Source organism: Wyeomyia smithii, chromosome 1 (genome assembly GCF_029784165.1).
Source record: "Wyeomyia smithii strain HCP4-BCI-WySm-NY-G18 chromosome 1, ASM2978416v1, whole genome shotgun sequence".
Taxonomy (NCBI): domain Eukaryota; kingdom Metazoa; phylum Arthropoda; class Insecta; order Diptera; family Culicidae; genus Wyeomyia; species Wyeomyia smithii.
The window spans coordinates 142,829,421-142,855,889 of NC_073694.1; the positions used below are offsets into that span (position 1 = coordinate 142,829,421).

At 42.1% G+C, this 26,469-nt stretch overlaps 1 protein-coding gene across 5 annotated transcripts in view; it reads left to right on the forward strand.

Moving 5' to 3' along the window:
* The first annotated feature begins 22,198 nt into the window (after positions 1-22,198).
* LOC129729306 (GATA-binding factor C-like) overlaps positions 22,199-26,469 on the forward strand; it is a 320,588-nt gene continuing 316,317 nt past the window's right edge. For 4 of the 5 annotated variants that reach the window (XM_055687816.1, XM_055687828.1, XM_055687831.1 and 1 more), the window contains exon 1: positions 22,199-22,339. The gene's annotated coding sequence lies outside the window, so the exon portion shown is untranslated. Of the gene's footprint in view, positions 22,340-22,374; positions 22,463-26,469 lie in introns of those variants that run through there. The other variant, XM_055687821.1, reaches the window with a different exon arrangement.

Consider the following 26,469-nt stretch of genomic DNA (forward strand, 5'->3'; position numbering starts at 1 on the left):
ATCACTGAATAATTCAAACATTGAAATCATGAAATCATACCTTTAAAATCCGACCTGAGGGTAATGAAAACCTTAACTGATCTTTAAATGCTTTAAATACACGAGTGGTCAATTTTGTTAAACAGCATATTTTTGAAATTATACACCCAACGCAAACGGGGAACATTTTATTACTTTAGGGCAATTTTTTATTACTAATTGTATCTTATGACTGCGCATTATACACAATTAGTAACAACTAAAAAGTAACAAAAATTATGACGGCCACACGCTTGTATGTGTTTCTGCAGGAGAACATACAGCCAAGCACCGCACTGCATGTGTTAGCAAGACTTCACTCGCTACATTTGTATTGATGCAAAGATCTGGTTTATTTTTGTCCCTTTCATCCATTCATAATCAGAATCTATACCGTCAACCTCAATTGTCTAATTAGAAACACTTTCGTTTCGTCCCCCAGTGTTTACTTGAAATGGAAATATGTAATACTGTCTGACCAGAGTTGCCGAAGTTGCGAATATTGTTCTGGATGGGCACAAGTTTTGAATTTTCAGACAGGTCCAAATAAGTTTCCATGAACCAACGATTATGTGCTGTAGATAGCTTGCAAGAAAGCGAATGTTTTTGTTTTTCTCTAACGCAGTTTACAGATCGTGATGTCATTTTAAGGCGCATTTCAAGTCTTTAAAATCATCAACGTTTGCTCGATCTATGACGGGGAAAATGCTGCTTGGCAGCTCTTGTCATATTTTTTCGCTACTCCGTATGCATACAACGAGCGAACTAATACACGCACACCGGATAAATTGGAGATAGAAGAAACTTGAAAGGCCTCTGCCAGGCTGAACGCCAACACGAGCGATGGGGCGAGATTTCTGCCGAAGGTTAATGAACAGTTTTACTTACGGCTGTTTATTTACCGACGGCAAGAATCTCGCCCGATCGCTCGCGTTGGCATTCAGCCTGGCAGAGGCCTAACATGTGCAACATATGCGACGGTGTGTGGTTTTTTTTTACTTGAGATGGAAAGGGAGCATTTTGCGATAGAAAAAAATTTGCATGTGGTTGAAACGACCATTATTAGATAGTCGTTCTCCCGTAACACGTGCTAAATATATGATAGTATGTGTTGTTACTCGACTGGGGAAGAATTTTATTGCCTTTTAAGTAATAGGTTTGTTACCCAAAAGGCAATTTTGCGCTATTGCTTCTAAAGTAATAAGGAAAAGTTTTGCGTGTACTGTATTATAAAACATGTTTAATTTGGTTTGTTTTTTTTTGCAATTCAAACAGCTTGTTCTATTTAAAATACTAGCAAAGTATAGTTTATCGACCCGATTAGCCGTTGATGCCAAATTTTAAAAGATGAAATCAATCTAAAGGATTTAAAAGTACTGAAAAATGGAACCGTAATCACAGAACCACATGAATACCTAATAACGAAGGTATTATCCTTCGTAATATAGATAGCAAACATACCGTCGCAAAAATTTCCAGCCAGAGGAGTGCCAGACTAACACGAACACGAAAGAAAAAAGTACTTGTTGGAGATATCTGAAGTTGATATAAAATTTCCCAGCACAAGAAGAACAAATCGCTTGCAGCATTCTTGACGATTGCGTTCAGCACTGCCAATTTGTATTGCATTATTGAGGAAAGTAACAGTGCTGTTATTAATCTAAGCATTTTGCGTGATTTTTAATTGTGATTTTAGGCTGCATTTATCTCAACCTTTTGTCATCCCAACTAATCAAGGTCGATGTAACAAAGAGGCAAAACTTATGTAAATACAGATAATACTTTGAATAAACGGGTTTTTCTGAAAGCGATAAATGAATCAATTCAATCATATCTATCTGAAACAAGTAATCATTATGACCATTCCAGCGAACGTTTTGTGTAGTTGCTCATATTGGCACCACGATTGAAAATTGTTCCCATCTGCTGTTCGCAGAGGCGACACATCCGGAACGAACAACAGCACGAGCAGTCACCTGGAGGGAAGCCATGCAGGACCGTTCTCTCCTCTTTGCTATCTACTAAAAGTGTCCGCTCAAGAAAGATAGAGAAAAGAAATCTGTACGAGAATTAAGATTTATGCTATACTACATATACGCGAGCTATGTACCGCCAAAGTTTTGCAGCTGGCATTCAGCCCTTTGCTTTCTACCAAATATCAGACGAGATGGAGGCGAAGGTTTAAGTCTCGAACCTCGTGAAACGCTACGCAGCAGGTGGGAAGGAGGACACGGGTGACCTGCTATCTGTTACGCTGATTCGCAAACGGGTAAAAGATTGCTTTTCATGCAATTGGCATTTCACAAAAGTCATGCAGAGGGAGCTCCGTTGACTCCGAAAAAGATATCCCACACTTTGCCCCATTGCCAACCAATCCGGATCGTTCCGGCAGCGTCAAAGGACGGAAGTGAACGAAAGAAGATTTTGCGCTATGGCTGAACTTTAGAGAGCAACGTAAAAACACGACCAGGCGAGGGATGTAAAAAAAGGCATTTATCATGGAAAATATTTTCCAAATAAACGGAAAAAGGATGCAAGCTTTTTTATATGCGCACTGGTATTAATGTATAATTTATGCTATATGTACATTTGTGAGCCCAGGAAACGGTGTTTGCCTCGCTTGTAGTTCATTCGATCTAGAGTTCTATGCTAGTTATGCTACTTTTTTCTACTGTTTGTGGAAATCTGTTTGATCATCACAAATCTCTTCGTATCAGCTTTCTAATCATAGGATTTGCTTTGCCATGTTTGTATCAAAGTTGCTGACTTCGAGTTGCCTGTAGCAGTTTGTTGTAGGTTGCAGCAATACGTTTTCAAGCATTATGTCTAAGTAAACTATATGAACAAAAAACGATTCGCATTAAATTCCAAGCTTTTTTATAGTTGAATAAGCCGATACGTTTTACAAAAAAAAGTTTCACTCCATTTTCATATCCGTTTGTAGTTTTGTAGGTGTTGTTTCAACTCGATCACGGCAAAAAAAAAGTTTATCGTGAATTTGACGTAACTATTAATTTGGTGATGTACTGCCCATTTATAGCATAGCTTGAAAAAAAGTCGAGTAATTTGAGTTTTCATTAGATCTCCTCCTTCTTAACTGCTCGAATAATACGTAATTTATGCTCCAATGAAATATCCTTTTAACGATTCGTTTTTCAGAAAGTTATAACACAAACAATTTATAAATGTGCACACAGCTTCACGAAAAATCCAGAAAAGTTTGTAATTAAACTGAGTACATAAAACTATGTGTATAAGGCCACAAGAAATAAAGCCATAAGCAACAAAAGAAAATTTTGTTTTCAGATTTAAAATCCTTTCGAAGAAGCGTGATGAAATCGAATAGGCGAGAAAATATAAAATGAAATTGACCCTGTTCTTGGTTATGAATTATCTATGTCTTGGTTTAAGTTTTTTGGAAAAAGTTTACCGTAGTAAAATATACGAAGGCATGCAGAACCAGTTTATGTTTCGTTCATTATGAGATGTTGGCGAAACTTGTTAACATAGATTATGTATTAAATATCATTGGAATTTTAGAAGACATTCGGAATGAAATGCAAATGAAGTCTCTTAAACTCAATTAGTAATAACTGCATAGTGCAGATCGTCTTGTTGTATTTTTTGTGATCTGCTTTTTTACGATTTACGACGAATATTCACACAAGCAATAACCTAAAATAACCTTAATGTAAGAGAAGCTCATAGATCATATTTTATTTATTGAGTTATTGTTTTATATTTCCTGCAATTTCGTTGGATGAAATTTCGATTCGCTAAATCGTCGGAGCAGTATTAGGGATGGGCGAGCTGATTATATGAACCGGCTCACGAAAATGAACCACGATTTCTTGAGCGCCCCCAAACTGATTGTTCCCCCGAAGCCGAAGTTTACCGAAACATCAAGATTTTTGTGCCTATGATATATATATATATATATATATATATATATATATATATATATATATATATATATATATATATATATATATATATATATATATATATATATATATATATATATATATATATATATATATATATATATATATATATATATATATATATATATATATATATATATATATATATATATATATATATATATATATATATATATATATATATATGGCAGAGCTGTATGCCACCACGGGTCGGTATTTGGCGATTACCGTAGGCCACGGAAGTGCTAACTGCAAGAACGCAGTCCCGGACCATCAGCGAGAGCTAGCCTAGGTTGTGGTGAGACTCAGGCATTGGGCCGCCGAATTCTCACAAAAGCCACATTATCCGGAAGCAGCTCTGACGGAGCGAATAGTGCCGCTCCCACCACCCAAATGCACTAATTCGCCCATTGGGATTGATGCCAGTAAGTTCCCAATTACGGTAACTGGTCGCAACGCCATATGATAAGAGTCGGATTTCGTTTTCGTACCACGATTCTGGGCTGGCACCTGCGCCGAGCTCCCTTAGTAAGGTCGTGTGACAACGGCTTGAAACGGCGAGACAACAACCGGTGCAGGGGTCTCCGTCCCGTAAAACCTGGCAGGCCTTCCAGTACGTTCCAAATTCATTGCCCGGTGGGAACCGGGCAGGAGTGGGATCAGATGTCCTTTCCTGACTTGCGCCGGTCGGGGGTGTCATAGTTGCTCATAAGGCGCTATGGCAGCCGCCCCTAGCCATGGCCTCACTGCTTCGGCATAGACTACCATGGGACCAGATAGGCGACCACTCCAGTATGGATAAGGATAGCGGCTGGAAGAGGGACCCAATTAACAAGAATGAATTTTGAAAAAAATGAAGATCAACAATTGGGCGCAGATGGGTTGAAAAACCCGTTTGCACGAGGAGGCATCCAGAGGTCTCCGCCGAGAAAGGCGGAGATGGATGCAGTAAAGGACGCCTGCGAAGACGGCAAAGGCAGTACGCCTACCGGATCGACGCAAGACATCGCAGTGGCTGGTCCACTGTTGATAAAGGCGGTCGGAAGACAGCGAGACACGCTACCGAAGGTAGTAGCGCTGTCGGAGCAGCTCGATGCCATAATCGAGTTTGCGAAAAGTCGCACCAACACGACGAAGTACCTGAAGCAGGCTCTCTACATGCTTCGGTCCTCCGTCGATGCTGCGAAGAAGGAGCACGCCGAGCTCAAGGCAAGAGCGGTGGCTGCAGAGAAGAATGCAACGGAGGTGACCGGAAGGGCGACGAAGTCGGTCCAAACGGACACCTGCACGTCTGCAGCGGTTTGCGCCTCCGGGTCAGCCGCAAAAAGAGCAAGGCAGTCTCCGGGGGAAGCCCCCGAGAACAGCAAGAAACGGTTGGTTGTGCTAAGCCCGCGAGATAGCACACCAACGGCCTCCAAGTCCGCCGAAAAGTCTGCCGAAGTGGCAGCTACGGGAAACCCTTGGGTTACCGTGGGAGGAAGGAAGCGCCAAAAAGACAGCAAGCGCAACGACGAGAAGGCGACAAATCGTCCAAAAACGGGAAAGAAGGCGCGAAGCAGGGGCGACGCCCTCATACTCAAGACGGAGGGGTCCAAGTACTCCGAAGTCTTGAAGAAAATGAGAGGCGAAGCCCAGCTCAAGGATCTGGGAGCGGATGTGCGGACCATCCGTCGTTCTCGCACCGGCGAGATGATCCTTGAGCTCCGTAAGGATGCTAAAAACAAGGGCGCTGCCTACAAGACGGTAGCCGAGCAGGTCCTTGGGAAAGATGTGCAAATTCGGGCACTCACCTCAGAGGTGACTCTCCAGCTTAAAAACCTGGATGAAATCACCGAGAGGTGCGATATTGCACAGGCCCTCAAGGAGAAGTGCGGAGTGGAAGTAGCCACTGAGGTAATTCGCCTCAGAAAGGGTCCAGCGGGGACCCAGGTGGCCACTTTCCGGCTTGCATCGGCCGATGCAACTCTGGCCCTGAAGACAGCCAAACTTAAGGTTGGCTGGTCAGTATGTCCCCTGAGCATACTCCAGCAGCCGGACGTTTGCTTCAGGTGTTTCGAGGGAGGACACAAGTCCTGGACCTGCAAGGGGCCCGATAGGAGCCAGTTATGTAGGCGTTGTGGTGGTGCTGGCCATAAAGCTAAAGACTGCGGGGAGCCTCCCAAGTGCTTGGTATGTACTGGAAAACGGGACGCCAAGCACTTTATGGGAGGCCCACGGTGCCCAGCCGGTAAGGCGGCCACGAAACCACGGGCGTGAGGGTGACACAATTGAACCTGAACCATTGCTATGCGGCACAGCAGCTGCTATACCAAGCAGCGTCTGAGTCGCGGTCGGACATCGCAATCGTATCGGACCCCTACTGCATTCCTCCCGGAAACGGTAATTGGGTTGCAGATAAGTCCAGTACGGCGGCCATATGCACGACCAGCAAGTTCCCGGTTCAGGAGGTTGTGTCAACCTCAAATGAAGGATACGCGGTTGCCAAGGTGGACGGAGTGTTCTACTGCAGTTTTTATGCTCCACCGCGTTGGTCTATCGAAAGGTTCACCCAGATGGTCGATCTGTTATCAATGGAGCTGGCGGGACTAACACCCTTAGTAGTGGCGGGCGACTTCAACGCTTGGGCTGTTGAGTGGGGAAGCCGCCGCACGAACCGGAGGGGTCAGATCTTGTTGGAAGCTTTGGCAAAGCTCAACCTAGATCTGGCCAACGTTGGAACCAAGTGTACATTCAGCAGAAATGGTGCGGAGTCGATCATCGACGTGACGTTCTCCAGCCCAGGACTGATCGTGAACTGGAGGGTAGACGATGGCTACACCTATAGTGACCACCAGTCGGTCTGCTATAGCGTAGTCCAGAACGTGAGGCGGCAGGCGACGGGTAGAGCCAATACTCCGACCGTCCGCGGGTGGAAGACATCGCATTTCGATGCCGAGGTATTTGCAGAAGCCATGAGAAGAGAGCGCGAGGGGGGCAGTTGGCTCCGCCCGAGTGCTGACCAATTAGTTGCCACATTATCGCGGGCGTGCGACGCCACCATGCCTAGGACCCGCCAACCTAGGAATGGTAAGTCACCGGTATACTGGTGGACCGACGCGATAGCGGACCTCCGTAGCGCGTGCCTCCGTGCAAGACGGATGTTGCAACGTGCACGTACCGATGCACAGAGGGTAGAGCGCCGTGTAGTATTCGGATCTGCAAGATCGGCGCTTAAAAGTGCGATAAAGGCGAGCAAAAGGGCCTGCTTCGATAGGCTATGCGCGAGTGCCAATACGAATCCGTGGGGCAACGCCTACAGAGACGTAATGGCGAAGACCAAAGGCGTGTTGGCGCCTGCAGAGCGATCACCAGCGATGCTGGAGCGCATCATCGAGGGACTCTTTCCACGACACGAGCCAAATCCTTGGCCTCCGGTTGCTGAGTCTCACGTCCGACGTTCCAGTATCTCAGACACAGACCAGGGATGGTCGGCCAACCTGCCGGGCATCCAATCCGTGAGAGACGGCAGCCGTGCAGAGGTTGTGGAGGAGGTAAGGGTTACGAATGAGGAACTCATCGTGATCGCCAACTCCCTAAAGGTGAGCAAGGCACCGGGACCGGATGGAATCCCGAACTTGGCCATCAGGACGGCCATGAAAGTGGCCCCTGATCTATTTCGAGCAGTCATGCAGAAGTGCCTGGATGACTGCCTCTTTCCGGACAGGTGGAAGCGACAGAGATTGGTGCTGTTGCCGAAGGCTGGGAAACCGCCAGGGGACCCATCGGCATACAGACCTATCTGTCTGCTGGACACTACGGGCAAGGTGCTTGAGAGGATTATCCTCAACAGACTGGTAAAGTACACAGAGGGTGTAAACGGTCTGGCAAGTAACCAGTTCGGCTTCCGGAAAGGTAGATCCACGCTGGATGCTATTCTCTCTGTCACCAAGACGGCAGAGGTAGCACTCCAGCGTAAGAGTTGGGGCATTCGCTATTGCGCAATCGTCACGCTTGACGTGAAGAATGCATTCAATAGCGCCAGTTGGGACTCCATAGCGCTCGCGCTTAGGAGCATCCACGTACCGGTGTCGCTGTACAAGATTTTGGAAAATTATTTCCAGAATCGGGTACTAGTTTACAACACGGAGGAGGGTCAGAAGTGCGTCCCAATCACCGCAGGGGTACCGCAAGGTTCCATCCTGGGCCCGGTGTTGTGGAATGTCATCTATGACGGGGTGTTGAAACTAAAGTTCCCTGTAGGGGTTGTGATCGTCGGTTTCGCAGACGACATCACGCTAGAGGTCTACGGCGAGTCGATCGAAGAGGTCGAGTTGACGGCCGCGCACTGCATACGCAAGGTCGAAGACTGGATGCACTCTAGGAAACTGGAGTTAGCGCACCATAAAACGGAGGTTACGGTTGTGAACAACCGCAAATTAGAGCAACAGGCGGTGGTCAGAGTCGGTGACTGCACCATTACCTCAAGGCGTTCCTTGAAGCTCTTGGGGGTTATGGTTGACGATAAGCTCACATTTAAGAGTCACGTCGACTATGCCTGTAAGAGGGCTTCAACGGCCGCTGCAGGACTATCTCGAATGATGTCCAATAGCTCAGCGGTATATGGCAGCAAGCGTAAACTTCTTGCCAGCGTGGTTTCGTCCATACTTAGGTATGGTGGGCCAGCGTGGTCCAAAGCGTTAGGTACCAACAGTCATCGTCGAAAACTGGAAAGTACCTACAGGCTCATGTGCCTGAGGGTTGTGAGCGCGTACCGTACAGTGTCATACGACGCAATCTGCGTCCTGTCCGGCATGATGCCTATCAGCATAGCCATTAAGGAGGACGTAGAATGCTTCGATCAACGTGACACAAGGGGTATACGAGGCACCAGAAGGTCATTCTCGATGATCAGATGGCAGCAGGAATGGTCCAATTCCGCAAAGGGTAGATGGACGCATCGACTTATTCCGGACGTATCCGGATGGTATAATTCGATGGTATAATTGCTAAGCAGCCATCAAGGTTTAGATGTCAGATGATGCCATTCGGAATCACCCGCCGGGAATGGGTTAAGGAAGATTTTGACAGGAGTTTGATTGGCTTTAGACCAAAATTAGGCTGACTCTGGGAATAAAGAAATTTGCTATTTTATACTGAACTATAGTGTTGTAAACCATTTCGCTAATTCGCTTATTGACAATGCTTATAATTTACGATGAGCGAAGTAGTGATTTCGGTAACTTTTGAATTGGTTAGTGAAATTGTAAGCTTCGCCAATTTTTAGCTTTTCGAAATAAAATTTCTGGCAACTTTGTGATATTGTGCTGAAGTACATGTTTGCCGAAATATTTTTTTCAGAATTTTCAAATTATTTTATATTATAGCTAGTAGCCTAAAAAAATGATTTAAGATTACTTGGTTCGGTCTGGTCGCACGCCGACCAAATCAAGTTTAAATATTTTGATTGAAGTTATATGAGCTCAGTGGAAACTGGGTAGGTTGGTTTATTATTTCAATTTTGTGACGATGTTTTTGATGATCGTTTAATTTACAAAAAAAAAAACACGAAACTTAGATGCAAAATGAGATTGTTGTTATAAATATATTCCAATCTGTAGCTTTTGTCTTTTTTGTGATATCTTCATAACATTTTACTGAACATAAATTTAAGTAATAAGTAATATTTCAGAAAAGTATCCTGATCATAAAGACAAAACAAAAATGTAACTTATGCTGTTAGTTCCTAGTTTGGAGTACAATCTTCCAAATATTCAATGACTTTTTATGGTACAGAAATTCAATATTTGCGTGATAACTGCACTAAAAAATAGGTTAAACTTTATTCTTTCTCAGCTTTATATATGGTCTGAAGAAAATCAGCACGCGAAATAGGATGAAATCGGTTCTACATATTGATAACAGTCATCAAATTCATTATCGAGCCATATTTCAAATTTCTTGAACAATTCTGTGATTGATGTTTTATGTTTATTCCGACCTATTTGAAAATGTATATGTGTTGTAGAACTAAAAACAAAATAAAATTCGCAGTAGAATCGCTCATAACTGAATCCGAAATCACTCAGAAAACGTTGTAAAAAACTTTCTACCAATGGAGTGGCGCTTGGAAATTGTGGTTCCATCTTACCATTTTGTATGGTAGGAGGAAGATTCTCTATTTTGCAACACTGATTACGTTTATAACTGAAATATTTTTATTTTACAGTGACGTGTCGATTTTATTATTTTTTGTATAGAATTTCATACTTACCAGTCAGCTCCAGGCCGAAATGTCCCTTGCTGTTCGAAGAAGTCGTCTCTATTCAACTCGGTCCATGGCTGCAGCTCGCCAGCCATGTCGTCTGCGGAGGCCCCGCAGGACGTCTTCCATTTGATCGAGCCACCTTGCTCGCTGCGCGCCCCGTCGCCTTGTTTCAGTCGTGTTGTTATCAAGAACCATTTTCACCGGGTTGTCGTCCGACATCCTAACGACGTGCCCAGCCCACCGTAGTCTCCCGATTTTCGCCGTTTGAACGATGAGTGGTTCTCCCAGCAGCTGATGCAACTCGTGGTTCATCCGCCTCCGCCATGATCCATCTTCCATCTGCACTCCACCACAGATGGTATGCAACACCTTTCGTTCGAAAACCCCAAGGGCGCGTTGGTCCTCCACGAGCATAGTCCAGGTTTCATGGCCGTAGAGGACTACCGGTCCGATCAGTGTTTTGTAGATGGTTACCATCGTGCGGCGGCGGATTTTATTCGAGCGGAGCGTCCTCCGGAGTCCAAAGTAGGCACGATTTCCTGCCATAAGGCGTCGACGAATTTCTCTGCTGGTGTCGTTGTCAGCATTCACCAGTGAGCCCAGGTACCCGAATTCGTCTATCACCTCTATTTCATCTTCGCTAATATGAATTCGTGACGGGAGGTTAACACTGTCTTCTCTGGAACCTCTTTCTCTCATGTACTTGGTCTTCGAAGCGTTTATGGCCAGTCCAATTCGTCCGGCTTCAGCCTTCAGTCTGATGTACGTCTCCGTCATCTTTTCAAGTGTTCGTGCTAAAATATCAATGTCATCGGCGAAGCCAAAGAGCTGAACAGACCTCCTAAATATCGTGCCACTAGTGTCGATACCAGCCCTATGTATCACACCTTCCAAAGCGATGTTGAATAGCAAGCACGATAATCCATCACCTTGTTTTAACCCTCTTCGAGATTCGAAGAGACTCGAGAGTGTCCCCGAAACTCGAACTACGCCCATCACCCGATACATCGTCGACTTGACCAACCGTGTCAGTTTATCCGGAAAGCCGTAATCGTGCATAATCTGCCATAGCTGGTCTCGAACGATTGTGTCGTATGCCGATTTAAAATCGATGAACAAGTGATGTGTGGGCACGTTATACTCACGGCACTTCTGTAGGACTCGCCGTACCGCGAATATTTGGTCCGTGGTGGCGTGGGCACCCATAAGTCCCGCTTGGTATTGCCCCACGAATTCCCTTGCAAACGGTGATAGTCGACGGCCCAGAATTTGAGAGAGTACCTTGTAGGCGGCGTTCAGCAACGTGACTGCACGGTAGTTGCAGCAATCCAACCCGCCTTTTTTGTAGATGGGGCACACTGTACCCTCCATCCACTCCTCCGGTACTACCTCCTCCTCCCAAATCTTGGCAATAACCCAGTGTAGCGCCTTAGCCAGTGATTCACCACCGTGTTTTAACAGCTCACTGGAGAGTTGGTCAGCTCCAGCGGCTTTATTGTTTTCCAGCCGGCCGATCTCCTCTCTAACCTCCTGGAGGTCAGGGGCTGGGATTCTGCCGTCATCTGCGCGTTCACCGAGATCTACTACCACTCCGTCGTCGTCCTCTGCTACATCGCCATTAAGGTGCTCATCGTAGTACTGCTTCCACCTGTCAATCACCTCACACTTGTTCGTGAGAAGGTTGCCGCTCAGGTCCCTGCACATGTCGGCTTGTGGCACATAGCCTTTGTGGGAACAGTTCAGCTTCTCGTAGAACTTTCGTGTGTCATTCGCACGGTACAGTTCCTCCATCGCCTCGCGATCTCGATTTTCCTCCTGGCGCTTCTTTTTCAGTAACACCGAGTTTTGCTTGTTCCGTGCCCGTCGATAGCGCTCCACGTTCGCCCTCGTTTGGTGTTACAGCATTCTCGCTCGTGCTGCATTCTTCTCTTCCACTAACTGTTTGCACTCGTCGTCAAACCAGTCGTTTCACCTGTTCGGAGCCATAGTACCAAGCGCCGCTACAGCAGTACTACCTATGGCTGATTGAAAATGTCCCTCCAGCCATTTTCAAGAGTAGCTGCGCCAAGCTGCTCTCCCGTTGGTAATGCTGCTTCCAGCTGCTGCGCGTACTCCCGTGCAACCTCGGCGTCCCGTAGTTTCCCGATGTTTGGTCGCGGTGGGCGACTTTGACGCGTGTTTTGCATCGTCGAAAGTTTTAAGCGCATGCATACTGCAACAAGGTAATGGTCCGAATCAATATTCGCACTGCGGTAGGTGCGAACGTTGATGAGGTCAGAGAAGAATTTACCATCGATTAGAACGTGGTAGATTTGGTTCTCCACTTGTAAGTCAGGTGATCTCCAGGTGGCTTTGTGGATGTCTTTGCGGAGGAAGAAGGTACTTCTGACTACCAAACCGTGGGAGGCTGCAAAGTTCACACATCGTTGGCCGTTATCATTTGATGCGGCGTGCAGGCTATTCGGCCCTATCAGCGGTCTGTACATTGCCTCCCGTCCTATCTGAGCGTTCATATCACCGATGACGATCTTAACGTCCCGTTGCGGACAGCTATCATACACCTGCTACAGCTGCGCATAGAACGCTTCTTTCTCATCGTCGGCTCTTCCTTCGTGTGGGCAGTGCACGTTGATGATGCTGTAGTTGAAGAACCGGCCCTTAATTCTCAACTTACACATCCTCACACTGATCGGCTGCCACCCGATCACGCGTTGGCGCATCCTACCCAGCACTATAAAGCCCGTCCGAAACTCGTTGGTAGTGCCACAACTCTGATAAAAGGTAGCCTCCCGATGTCCGCTTTTCCATACCTTCTGTCCCGACAAGCAAAGTTCCTGCAGTGCTACGATTTCGAAGTTGCGCGGATTTAGTTCATCATCTGCACGATCTGCAGTTCCATGTACCGAGTTTCCAATCGTAGTCCTTATTTCGTCACCTACGCCTGTGTCGATTGTTCCGATCCGTTAAAACTTCTTCGATATTTGCAACGTTAGGTGTTTTTCGGGGCGGCTTGTTGGGGCTTCCCCAACCCCCTGTCTCGCCGGAGGGCCATCGTGTCAGCTCTGATTAGAATCCCACGCTGACACCAGGACGTTGATCAGCCGCTCCTAACATGGAGATCAGACGCTGTTCTGAGCCGCACCATCTTGGTGAACAGACGCTCGGGTTGGCGAAGCATTTCCTCTACCGCCGAGATATGGTTACCGCGTCAACGATCGCGTCGCACCGTCTCACTTAGCTATTGTCGGATGACAACATTGCCCAGGCAACGCCAACCAGTTGTGTCCATGTTTCAACTGGTAGTCTATTGTATCATATGACTCGTGGAGGCGTGAGATAGGAACTTGTGAGGACCGGAGCTAAGTTTGACGCTTCTTCCAAGTTGTCGACTCACCATTTGAAATCCAAAATAGAATTTCATAGATTTTTTAAAATGTCAAAAGTAACCATCAGCTGGAACCAAAAAAAAAACAATTTTGAAGTAGAATACTTCTCTCAGGAAGTTCGGCTACATAGGGATGTGAAATGAAAATCTAAAACTGAAAAAAGTGAGAAATATGTCCAATTTCAAATGCTATTAAATCGGTTAGTTTTCGATGGATTTCCTTCGTTTTTGCAGCAATCGATTAGAAAATCTTCTTAAATTCCTACCAAATGCATGAAATTGCAGTTTTATCATTAGAACTATTGTACTATTGAAATTTCTTAAGCCTTGTCAAAACACAAAATTCGACCTCTGATTGGTCGTTATACCGCGCTTTCCCAAGCACGGTCAGCAGAGTTATGGACCTAGTATATTAGGAATGCATCATTTGGCCTATATAAGAGCTTCATCAGATAATAAACAGACATTTCATCGGATTTTAAATTGAACAACTGAAATTTGAAGAACACAAATGAATATTTGAAGAGGTAATATTTTCTCGTTTTGCGCTATAATCCAAATTTAATTAGCTTCATCTACATGCATACTCTGACTATTATTACGTGTTTGCGTCGCTTAATGTTTGGCTACGATCATGCAGAATGCAAATAACGGCGCGATGCGATTCGGCAAGACGAAATGTGTCGAAATGTATAGCTCTATTTCGCCTTAAAAAGAGCTGTACATTTCACCACGGTAAGGCGAATCGCATCGCGCCGGCATTCGCGTTCTGCATAACCGTAGCCTTTGTTCCGTTCCCGTTTAATGATGTCGTATTAAATGTGCATATTACAATTTGGCAGCACTTCAACTTCTCATTTGCACAAAATTTAAAAATATTCAATGAGCTTCATTCAAAATATCGAACAAAAAGAAATTACAATTCTGCCAATGAACGGTCAACGTTTATTTACTAGAAAAAATGACTGACACGCTAGCAGCCGGGTTATTTTTCTTGTAAAAGTATTCTACTTCAACCTTGCGGTCGTGGCTGACCTTCCTGTGATTTTTGACCGCTCTATGAGCCTTTTTCTTGCTTCAAATATACCACGCGAAAATTTGCTTTTGTCTGTTGTACTTGTTTTTAATTTTTAGCCTCTATCTTTAACTGTCAACACGAATGTTTTCTTTGTTATATTAGTTTCTTCAGAACTCATGTGTATACCGCTTTTAAATACATAAAAATAAATAAGAATGTAGAAATGGTGAAATACGGCGTTTCCCAGAATTTTCAAATTTGCGTTAAGCTTTGTTGGGGTGCAATATACCTCGATGAATCAACGATTCTATCTTTCTCCTATCGTAGTTTTAAGAAACTACGTTGAAGTTATAAAGAGAGTGGAGATCAAAAACCATATCTAAATCCACTTAAAATTAAATGTTAAAGTCTGTCTTTTAGAGCCACAACACATTTATAAAGGGTGAGCTGGCAGCACGGCTAACTTCGGCACGTATTAATAAAGGCCTAGAGTTAAAGTTTGGCCGACTGAATTTCCGACGATCTGGCAGCTATTTTAGAATTTCAAAGAACTAGCAACATTGCAAAAAATTAAATTCATTACATGACTACTCGTATTTTCAGTTTCAGTTTTTTGTTTCAATTTGTTTTGCTATATATAGTAGAGAAAAAACGAAGTGCTGTTTTTTATTATGTTCAAATCGAACATCACGAAATTTTAAAAACACACGCTTTTTGTGATTCCCAACCGATAAAAATCATCGCCGAAAATGGCTTGAGTTTTGTGAACTACCAGAGGATTTTTTGATAACAGAACGTTTTTGTAGCCTAAACACGTCTTTGTAGCCTAAGTTTGGCATTTTGAAAATATCAAACCGAATAACTTTTTTTTGTAGTTTCGCTTTAATCACATTAATACTTCGCGTCTGAGATTGGAAAGGCAGTAAAAAATACCGGGACCTGTGCATAAGTTTGTGGCTCATATGACAAGTGAGACACCGGATAATATGTCGATTGATTACGGTCACTCCGAACAAGCTACCCAATGTCCGTTCGAGATTCCATATATCACCAATAGCCGTAGTAACTCAGAATCTCATCCAGTTGTCAACAGTGTGTATTAAAATTATTCTGAAGCAAAAGATCAAAGACATTAGAAAGGACATCTATGGCGTTATATTCCACAACCGAGCTCCATTTCTAGATTTTTCGCATTTTTTTATTGCTCAATCACAATACTTTCCATCTACTAAGAAAAACTTGACATGTCAAACATTCTTATGTTCGATTGGAACGAGTTTTGACAGTTCGATTGGAACTTTTCAGTGACAGTCGTCAAAACTTTAACTCTAGTGCTTTACGTGTAAATTGTCTGCTTAGTAAAAGTTTACATTTCAAGTGTTATTTTCTTCAGTTTTCTTGCTAAAACTAGTGTGTTTCGTGTGAGTGGTTGCTGTAGGCTGTGGTGGCGCTCGAATATGCAACCACATGCAACGATTTCAATGGATTTAGCAGTACAGTGGAATTTCGATTTTATCACGGTCGAAAAAACACTTTCCGGTAAATCTAGCGAAACTTTGGATTCAAGGAAATAATGGAGTTTAGTATTTTTTGTTGCATAGCAGTGAAATCTAACGAAAAATACTGAAATTTATCATTTCAGCACGTCCACAGCTTCGTTGGATTCACGGAAGGATGTTTTTCGATCGTGATTCCACTGTATATGTAAATGAATATTTTTTCGATTTTGTGATGTGTTGATATTCGAGCACACACCCAGTAAAAAATATTCGATGCCCTATCTTATGCCAGTGCAGGAGTAGATTTTGCATGCATGGATAGCAGAAGTGCAGATTTGTCTGAAAACGCAGATTTTTATCGATTCGAGGATGTTTTGCAGCTTTTTTAAACTTATTAAAATGGTTTGCGTTTCAACAGTCATATAACCAAAAATTCAACATCATGAATATTTATTAGTTACTTTGTATGTTCTCGCGTTTTCGTTATCAAATTTTCCTCCCTTTTTGACTAATGTTTTTTGATATCAAAATTTTTTGAATAATTATTTTTAAGCCCTATAATTGTTTGACACAAATCCATGGTGACTAATTATTATTGGTTTGACATTTTGTCAAAATTCTTTTAACTCTGTTTGGTTTCAAATGTATTTATGCATTTTTTTAAAACCTTGTACTTTAGGCTTTACTACTTTATTACATTCAGTTGGTGACTTAACTCAATCAAAACGACAGCGAACTCGTTCAAACGCAATCAAGTTTGTTCATTGCGGCCATTTTACCAGATTCTTCGCGCACGCTATTATGACTGTACCCAGAATTGTTTACAAACAACAGTTTGACAATTAAATAACCACGCGATGTAATAGCTGTTCGAGTTAAGTGTTTAAGTGGATTTCATGGCAGATTTTTGCATTCCATTTACTTCAGTAGTACTCCTCCTGCGCATTATTTGCATCACTCGAATTTTAAGGTTTTGAATATGTTTTATTCAAACAAACAGAACAAATACAACTGGAAAGTTGCATGAGTTTAAATGCTTTTTTGCGCAATACTGATAATTAGAGATCATCATTACTCCAGTAAAAAATAATAAGCGGGCAGCGGGCAATAGTCAAATAAAACCTGTGCTGTGAAACCAGGTTACAACGGAATTTGTGCTTTAAAGTTTCCAACAGGAAGACGTGAAGTACTATTTTCAAGCGATGCACATTGAAACCAATATCAAACATAAAATGTCCCTTCTATCATGAACAAATTTGTGGTTAAAGCAGTGTTGTGTTGTTTGGTGTGTTTCTTTGACTCTACACATAGCGATTTATTACATAGTCAGGTTTTGGGGCCACTTTGGGAGCCCCTACAAAAATTCGCTTCCAACAAAAACATTCGTGACACTATTAAAAAAACTGGAATCCAGACAAAACTCACACAAATACTTTCTCTAACTTTTATCTTTGTATGACATGTACCCTAATCGAAATTTTGATTAGATAGTGTTCGGAGTATTATTTCTTTTACAAAACGAGAGCTTTTTTCATCGAGATTAATTAGTGCATATATTACCGTGAATTTTCTCATATTCTTTTCCATGGGTGATTTGCTTTTCTGAAAACGATCGTGGTAGAGTAGCCCATGGTGGAATGATTTAATACAGGATGGAATATCTTGCAAAGAACGACGTTTATTCCATCAAAACAATCATGCCCAGGCTCATATTAAACAAATCTCGTGTCGAGTATCGATGAAATGGTAAATAAATTCGCAAAACTCATGCTTCAATACCAAAGTTCAATTGTGTTGTGTAAGTTGTTACTAATGACACACTACAGTTTATAAAAAAACAGACAAAGCCGGGGATATTCGATTTGCAGCCGTAGCCAAAAAAATATTTACTTCTTTCTGTTTCTCGTAAACCCGTTCTGCAATTCAGATTATGTTACGGTTACAAAATAGGGTGTGGGACTACTTCGGCTGGGGTTTTCTTTGTCATATATTTCTCATTAGAATGAAGCAAAAATTATGACGAAGAAAACCCCTGACGAACTAGTCCCACACCCTACTTATTGTCTTCTGGTGGTCGAACTAATAAAGATCGCACGACTTATATCAGTAAATCCAGGTCAGTACTTTACCAGTAGTACTAATTCCTTCCAAAGATACACAAGTATGATACATACGGTTACGCGTTTTACAGTAGCAGAAAGAGTCAAACTAACATTCTCAAAATCCCTTCCTCAATTGATCTGCTTTGGGTGAGACTAGTTATGTTATTGATCAATAAAGGTAAAAGGTAGTGTTCAAGACCCACAGGACTACGGGCGGGAAGAAATGATTAGTTTTCTTGAAAACATAGGTCCAACTCTTCAACAATTCTATTTCAAAAGTGATGATACTTAAATTTCTGCTCAGAGCACTATGGCATACATGTTACTAATGACAACTAAAAATCTGAATTTTTTGGGGTTCTTTTACTCAGAGAGGAATGAGAATATGTATATGAAACTTCTGTCTATTCACTTTTCTTTTTTTTGAGTTTTTCCACCTTTTCTGACAGTTGTAGAAAAAAATTCCAAATTTTTAGTTGTCACCCGTTATAACCTGCGATAACGTTTGCGGTAAAAAATGGACAAAAATTGCCGATTTTTCATGAGTTTACCTTTAATCGCACTGACGAAACTACTCATGCATCATCAATCAAAGTAACCCATGAGTTAGCAAAAAAAATGACAGCTCTATCAGTCAAACTCTAATTGTGATGACGAAAAAAGTGAAGCTACTCCGTTCAGAAGTGTGCGCGTTCAAAGAACGGTACCCGCCGCGTCAAAAACGGACATCGTGCGGCACTTTGTGGTCGCCGGGTATGCCCGTTCCGGCATCTACATACAACACCTTGACACTATTGGCGACGATCAGAGCATCGAAAAAAAAGCCCGGTTCCGGACGGCCAACGACCCTGAGCGACAAGAAGCTTCAAAGGATGCTGAAGAGGAGGGAAAAGTGACTAAAACGCTGCGTGCACTTGGCCGGAAGGTTGGTGCATGCGGTAAAACAGTGAAGAAGTATCTGGTCAATGTTCTCCAGATACTTTTTCACTGTACATGTCAGAAAGCGGCGGTCCCGTCCACTGAACTTGGAGCTGCAGGCAATGACTCAGCGATGGCGCCTGAATAAGATGGTCAAGTCGATTTTCCCGGCGAATCGCGACGTGGCAGTGGTGGTGGACGACGAGGCCCATCTCACCCTGGATGGCAACGACTGGCAGGGTACTTCGTTTTTCACTTCTCCCACGAAGAATGTGAGCTCCGAAGTGAAATTTGATTCACACACCAAGTTCCCCAAGAGGGTGCTACTGTGGCTGACAATTAGCGAGAAGGGGATGTCAAAGCCGCTTTTCTTACGCTTCGGGCTGGCCGTGAACGGGGAAATTTATCATACGAGGTGCTTTCCAGAAGTTGCGTCGTTCATCAATAAATACCATAAGGGCGAAGACACGGTGTTCTGGCCAGACTTGGCGTCGGCTCACTACACGCAGCGATCCTTGGAGGAAATGGAGCGGCTGAATATCGATGTGGTACAGAAGTCAGCGAATCCGCCCACGGTCCCCCATTGAGAATTTCTGGAAAAACTTGAAGCGCAATATCTTTTCCAACAATTTTGTCGCGAAAACGGAGGCAGAATTGATTAAAAAAAAAATGAAGAAAGAATGTTCCGGTTAACTACCGAAAGGCTGCACGCAAGAACGTAATATTTTTTTGCGAGAAAGCTAACATGATTACCTTCCATGGGAAATTTATCCTACTCAATTATCTGTCTTAGTTTTTTTTTTCATCACCATTTGAAAAAAGTCCATTTTTTTGCCTTTATGACCTCAAATTGTCAAGGCTCACTGGAGAGAATATTGGTTGACCTGTTAGGACGGGGGGTTTCTGTCAAAATTTTTATCGATGCTACTCTCGATTTGAAATCTGATGTAACATTTGAGGCGATTTAATTTTCGATTGACAGAATATGCGGTGGTGTGTTGTAGTTATATTTATTTCAAATCATATTCATGAGAAATCCAATCGAGCTCGTTTGAGAAAAGACATTTCAATCGTAAAGAATGACCACAACTTTTATTATGACACTAGAAATTTTAAGTTATGTTCACTTTGTACACATCAACTCCCAAATAAGCGAGTGCTCAACAAAAATCATTCCACTATAGCTATTGTCGCCTGTTCTCTACGTTCTCTGCTAGTTGTATTGTGCGTAGTCAGCGGGTTCACTGGAGTGTACAACTCCAATAACTGAAAGAATACTGATATTATGCTGACGCAGCTTTCGCGTCCACCCGTCATTGTGTACGGCTATCGGTGCAGTCACGTTTGAAACGCTGTCAATCAAGAATACATGAATGTTCATCAGCATAGATGGGCAGATTGTTCGTTCTGTACGGCATCATACCTAACAAGGATGTGGAAGTTTTGATTAACGGATGTGCAAAAAGTGTTGTATTGTTCTGTGGTATCAAATAATAACGGTTATGATGTTGGAGCGAAGCGACGAACATATGATTTTCACCGATATCTGCGCAAAATTTACGGTCACGCAGCGTTGCGGCACGTATAGGAAAGTAGTTGCGTGTGTCATGTTTCAATGTCACCCCAGCATTGAACAATAGCTGTTTAGACCAGTTGATATTCGATAGTACAACACAACACGGTTCAATTAGTCATTGTCAGCTGAACGTGAAATTTACAACACCTCTGATCCGACAGCACTTCTGTCTGAGAACTGCAAGCATTACACGTTACACATCTACAGCTATATGAGCGCAAAACCATTCACACAACGGCATTCGTTCAACATCATCAAACGATATTCCCTTTTCTATCGCTGTTTCTTAGCCTGTTCACTGTGTTCGCTTGAATGCAGTGGGTTGCAGCGTAGTATGAACGCGAACACAAAGAAAACGAAGTATTACAAACCGGTCACGAATGGCAACGCCCCATACCGTGTATACACGAGATTGGGAACTTGAAAGCCACACCCACCCATCGTTCGAATGTGTTGACGCTTTCTGGGCTGTGTTTTATTGCATTTACTCTGCGTATTCTATTTACGTGCGTATACAGTGTATACGTCTGCTCACTAATACCTGTGCATTCGCTTCAGACGATATAGGTTTGGAGCATATTTTAGCATGCATACGTTGGCTTACGGCCTCTTTGGGTGAACTCCTCACACCGTGGATACATCTTACGCAGCCCTTGCGCTCTGGATGTTCTTGCCGTCATTTTTATGAGTGGATCACTGCATATCGTAGGTAAACGGCGTTCTGAACGCTGGCGAATAATCGTATACAGATGGGTACGAGGCCAGAACCAGGTTTTGGCTAACATACCGTGGTCTCTTATGGAGAGCAGAACTGTGTGAGTACGTGATGCAAGTGTGTGTTGCACAGACATACCTCTACAGGGGTTCGCTTCAGTCGGTCCAAGACCGTTGTCGTGGTTGCGCGCTTTTATGTTTTGAAAGTTCGGATTTTTGCAACTGCACACACCATAGGGATTTGAAAACTAAGGTTCTCTTTTTATAAGAATCCAAACAAAAACAAAGTTAGGCATTAGGCTCTCCCATCAGCAGTTGGCAGCGACAAAACGTTCGATGGAAACGGCAAAAAAACGCGACGTTGACGATTTCGAAGAAATTATTTCCTTTTCCTTTACGATCCAAAAAGTTGCGCGTGATTCTTGAGCAATAAAACGGGTCAGCTCTTGTGAGGGAGTTGTTTTTCAAGGCACAAAGTACCCCATTTCATACGTGATCTATGAAGGCAAGAACGAATTGAAGCGTGCAGTGACACGACGTATCTACAAACTTTTTGGAACGTTTCTCCATAGCGGTGCGTCCTGATTGAACACACTGATAGCGGTCGCCAATTTTCAAAGCTTTATAGCCAACAGCAACAAAAAATATTTGATTAGTGACAAGTGTAGTGACAGCGCGGTAATAATCGTTTGCAGTGAATAGGTGAAGATCCGTCCGTGAAGATACATACCTTGGGTAGAAGCAAATCGATGATGCACAAACAAACAAATATCCTCGATTGTTGGCCCGATAACTTTGTCGGAATCAGAAGAATTTGGTGCCCACGGTCCCCAACCATCAAATGGGTTGCGTTGAAGACGCGTGTCAGCGTCTGCGTATGTGTGTTCGTAGCGACTAACGATTGAGATTGAGACCACCGAGGTAATGACAGTTGTTTCGTTGCTTACAGGACCTACCTCTCATACGATTTCTTCGATTATCTGGACAATCTTTACGATGTAATTAAGAACTGTTCAACTAAACGGACCACCGAATAACTTGCAGGTTTGCACAATAATGGTAGTTGTCACTGCAGGTGTGTGCGTGTGTGGCTAGTATACATACTATGACCGCTTTTCTGGATTGCTTTGTTTGGTTGATGGCACAGAATAAAGCTATAACCATTCGGATTCGTATCTAGTAGATTTTCTCATCGCTGGAGCTGTTGCTAAATTACTCCATAAATTAAAATTACATATTGATAGACCAAATAATGGTCGATATTAGCAGACAATAAAAGACTCGTAGTTGGAAGTTTGGACTTAAAAGCAACAGTGGCAGTATAGATTAACCATTTGGTTATCAGTTTGACAGAAACTGGTGCTTCATCGTGATAATCAATCGCGAATTTAGTGTACCTATTCACAGCAATAAAAATAATGCAGAACTGTCAATACCTATCTCGCTACTTAGAGAAAACAAGAAAGTAGAGTTCATATCTATATAGGCAAAACCTAGACTATTATGACTGCGTTAAATTTATTGGACACACAACTTTTTTTTGCAGTTGGATTAATATGAAGTGTGATTTAGGATTTTCTATAACGTTGCGATGATTTTATTCTATGGCGATAATAAATACAGTACAGGAATTTTTCGATTGGGATAACGCACAATATCAGCAACTAACAATGCCGTGTCCCAATCAATTGGAAATTCCCTTTTGGGTCTTAGATCTAACACACTGATTTATGTTATAAACTCAAATAGTTAAACTGTAGTTAATTTAGCTCTCCAAGATTTTCGACCTCGAAAGCTACTACGTCATTTTCAACGAATTTTCTTGCATAAGCGTTTTTTTATGTCCGTTCTCAAGTTTCAAATCTCGAAATAACAAATAAATAATTCAAAAGAATAACGATAACATGAAATGGCTGAGTACAAGAAACAGGTTTGAATTTAAAAAAAATTGTTCAGAATGATGCATTTAATTCGATTTTGTTATAACGATATAAAAGAGCAAAATTTCGGAAGGAGTATTTAGAAAAATTAAACCAAAAAACTTGCCAGATTTAAGGGCATATTTCAAGCTTTGTATAGTATGTGTTTGTAAACAATTTGACTCCCTGTCAATTGGGTTTTCAACATGGCGGTTTGCAAATATCGATATATAGTCAGAGCCTTCTTCAAGAACCACGAAGAAGATTGAGATAAAAAAATCTGATTCGCGACAATACTCTCTGGAGGAAACTAAGCCATGTGGAATGCTTTATATATAAATCATAACCAGTTGTGAATAATTAATTTCGTTAACGATTTGCACTCATTCGTCTTACGTTAACTGTTTATGAAAAACTTTATCGAAAACAAAATTGTTCCTCTTGAAGAGTGTTGTATCCTATATGTAGTGGGAAAGGTTGTGTTGATAAATCTAATAAAATTACATTTTACTTGCTTTTTTTATCGAATCGAATCGGAGGTAAAATTATAAACTAAAAATAAGTTTCATTGGCCAGTTTATTTAGATAATATGCCACATCTCTTCGTTCGTCATATTGTATAAATTAAAGGTAGACTCGCTAATCATATACTGTTCGAATTTAATTGATTTGGTGGTTACTTAAATAGTAACAGTTGATAGTTGAGTAACAACAGTGCCGAGAAAAACAAAAAGTTGAACATATATAGCAACTAGAATACAAAAATTTATTTGATAATTTTCTCAACCGGATGCCAAAGTAGAATGTTTATTTTGAGGACCTAAAGTTATCTTCCTGGATCACAGAAAAACTATTTTTATTATTGGATTGATTTATATGAAATTTGCTTCTATAACCTGTTATCGTTATTAGTAATTACTTAGGTGCCAGATAAATACTGAAAAAACTGGCTTTTGGAGGAAATAATTTCATGACACACACTTACAGGCATTGCCCAGCTCTTCGATCGCTTTAGAAAGACAGCAGTGACTCTGCTCTGGCCTCGATTCTCGTACTTTTAGCAAATCAAAGCTAAGGCTCATAACTCTGAAGCAAGAATTCATTTGCGGAAATCAAGAAATCCTTGTTCTAAATACGAATCATCTTCATAACACTCAACAATAATAAATTATTAATGAATGCGGACTCATGTCATACGGCGAAATGAACACTTTCTTGAAAATACGAAAGCCAAACAATTGGTTGCGCTATTAAAGCTTTATTATTGTTTATATTTCGATACCTGCTAGACATTAGAAAACATTCACCACCCAGCTTTAGTTAGAAGGCCGGCCTAATCACTGTTGCCGTCAAATATAGCATTCGTTATTGTAAACAAAGCTACTAGCGTCAACGAACTAGAATCTACCACTTTGGTCGGTTGAACAACAAAGCAGTAATCGGAGATAGAATAAAAAATGATTTTTTTGTAGAAATTTGTTGGTATAGATTTAACCTGCTTGACGAATAAGTTTAGATTACGTTTGTATGATTCACGGAATTACTTAGTCTCCAGCACAACTGTAACGTTACATTTTGCATGTTCCAAAAATGATCAGCTGTTTAGGTTAAGCACAATGCGCACTACTGTCATCTTCTACTTTCTTTCCTCCGCCTTCGTTGATCTACACATGATGATTCTGATAGTGTTAAGATAGCGGCCAAGTAGCGTTTGATATGCCATAATGTGCGGGCAAAGCAGTACCGCTGGGTGTTTGTTTGGGTTCAACCAGTTCTTACATAACAAGTTCGTGCGCTACAATATAGTCTTCGGTGACGCTTCGAAGAGCAGCAAACACGCATACCGGTCTCATTTATTGCCGCACAGCTATCACCTGTCACACGTTCACTGCGCTAATCGATTGATTTTCGACAAACAGAACCCATAAGAGATCGAACACCAATTTGATAAGAAATCGTTTCATGTGTCAGGTACACGCACTCGGACCAGGGCTTGGCGGGGCGGCCGCTCGAAACCGTTGGCCAAGATATCTTCCGGTGATTGAAATATAGCTGCCAAATACTACAAGACTGATAGGGTCTCTTGATGGCCTGATACGGTGTGACTTGGGCCGTTATCGATTGTGTCAATTATTGTAGATTCAATTGCCCAATGATAGGCTTATAATAGGAGAAAGACTTATTCACCTAGCAAATCGTATGTCTTTTTTAGTGCTAAAAAAATACAGATCGGAGATAGGTAAATTCCTGGATTATTTCAAAATGCGATATTGATATCATATAATAGCTTCAAGTATAAAAACAATAACGTATAATAATAATGCCAGTTTTATCGAGGGGACTTTCGATCAGTGTTTTAAGGATGATCTGGAGTCTTGAAAAACAGATCTCTATGATAAAGACTCAACAATATGTGTTGCGACGTGTCGATTAAATGCAGGTCCAAGGTAAAAAATTCCAATTACAGATAAGGACATGTTACTATATTTCAGTTAAGTAATCGAGCTGTCCGGGACTTTCGGGAAGTTGAAAGAATTAAAGTAACAAAAAATCTCATTCCAACTATACATTCTAAACCATAAAAGCAATTTACATGAATCTTTACCCATCTCCCGAAACGAAAACCGAGACACCGTAAACTGTCTTGTTGATTGTGCAAAATATTTTGATCCGGATTCCAGAATTGTTTGAAGACTCTACTTTTTTGAAACTTTACACACGTATTTGGCTTATAAATTGAGTATTTTCAACCGATGATGAATTTATTTAGACTCAAGAGTAATCCTCTAGTTGAAAAGGTATTCCTCGATAGAACGTGAACTATTTTTCAAAGTATGTCACTTTTCTGACGTGATCCGGTCTAACGTTAATTCAATAAAACGTAACAAGTTGAAAAACAAGTTACGTTATAACGAGGCCTGTATATAAAATTTGTTCTAGAATGAGTTGTAGGACTGAATAATATCTAACTAAAAACATTAAGAAAAAAAAAACACATGCGTAAAAAAAATACTCAGGAAAAATATAGGTACACCTGGAGATAACCTAACCAAACAGAAACTCAAATCGACCACGACGAGCTGGAAGAAACCCCTTTAGAGGTCTGTTGGAATACCGGCAAGTCAGCCATCA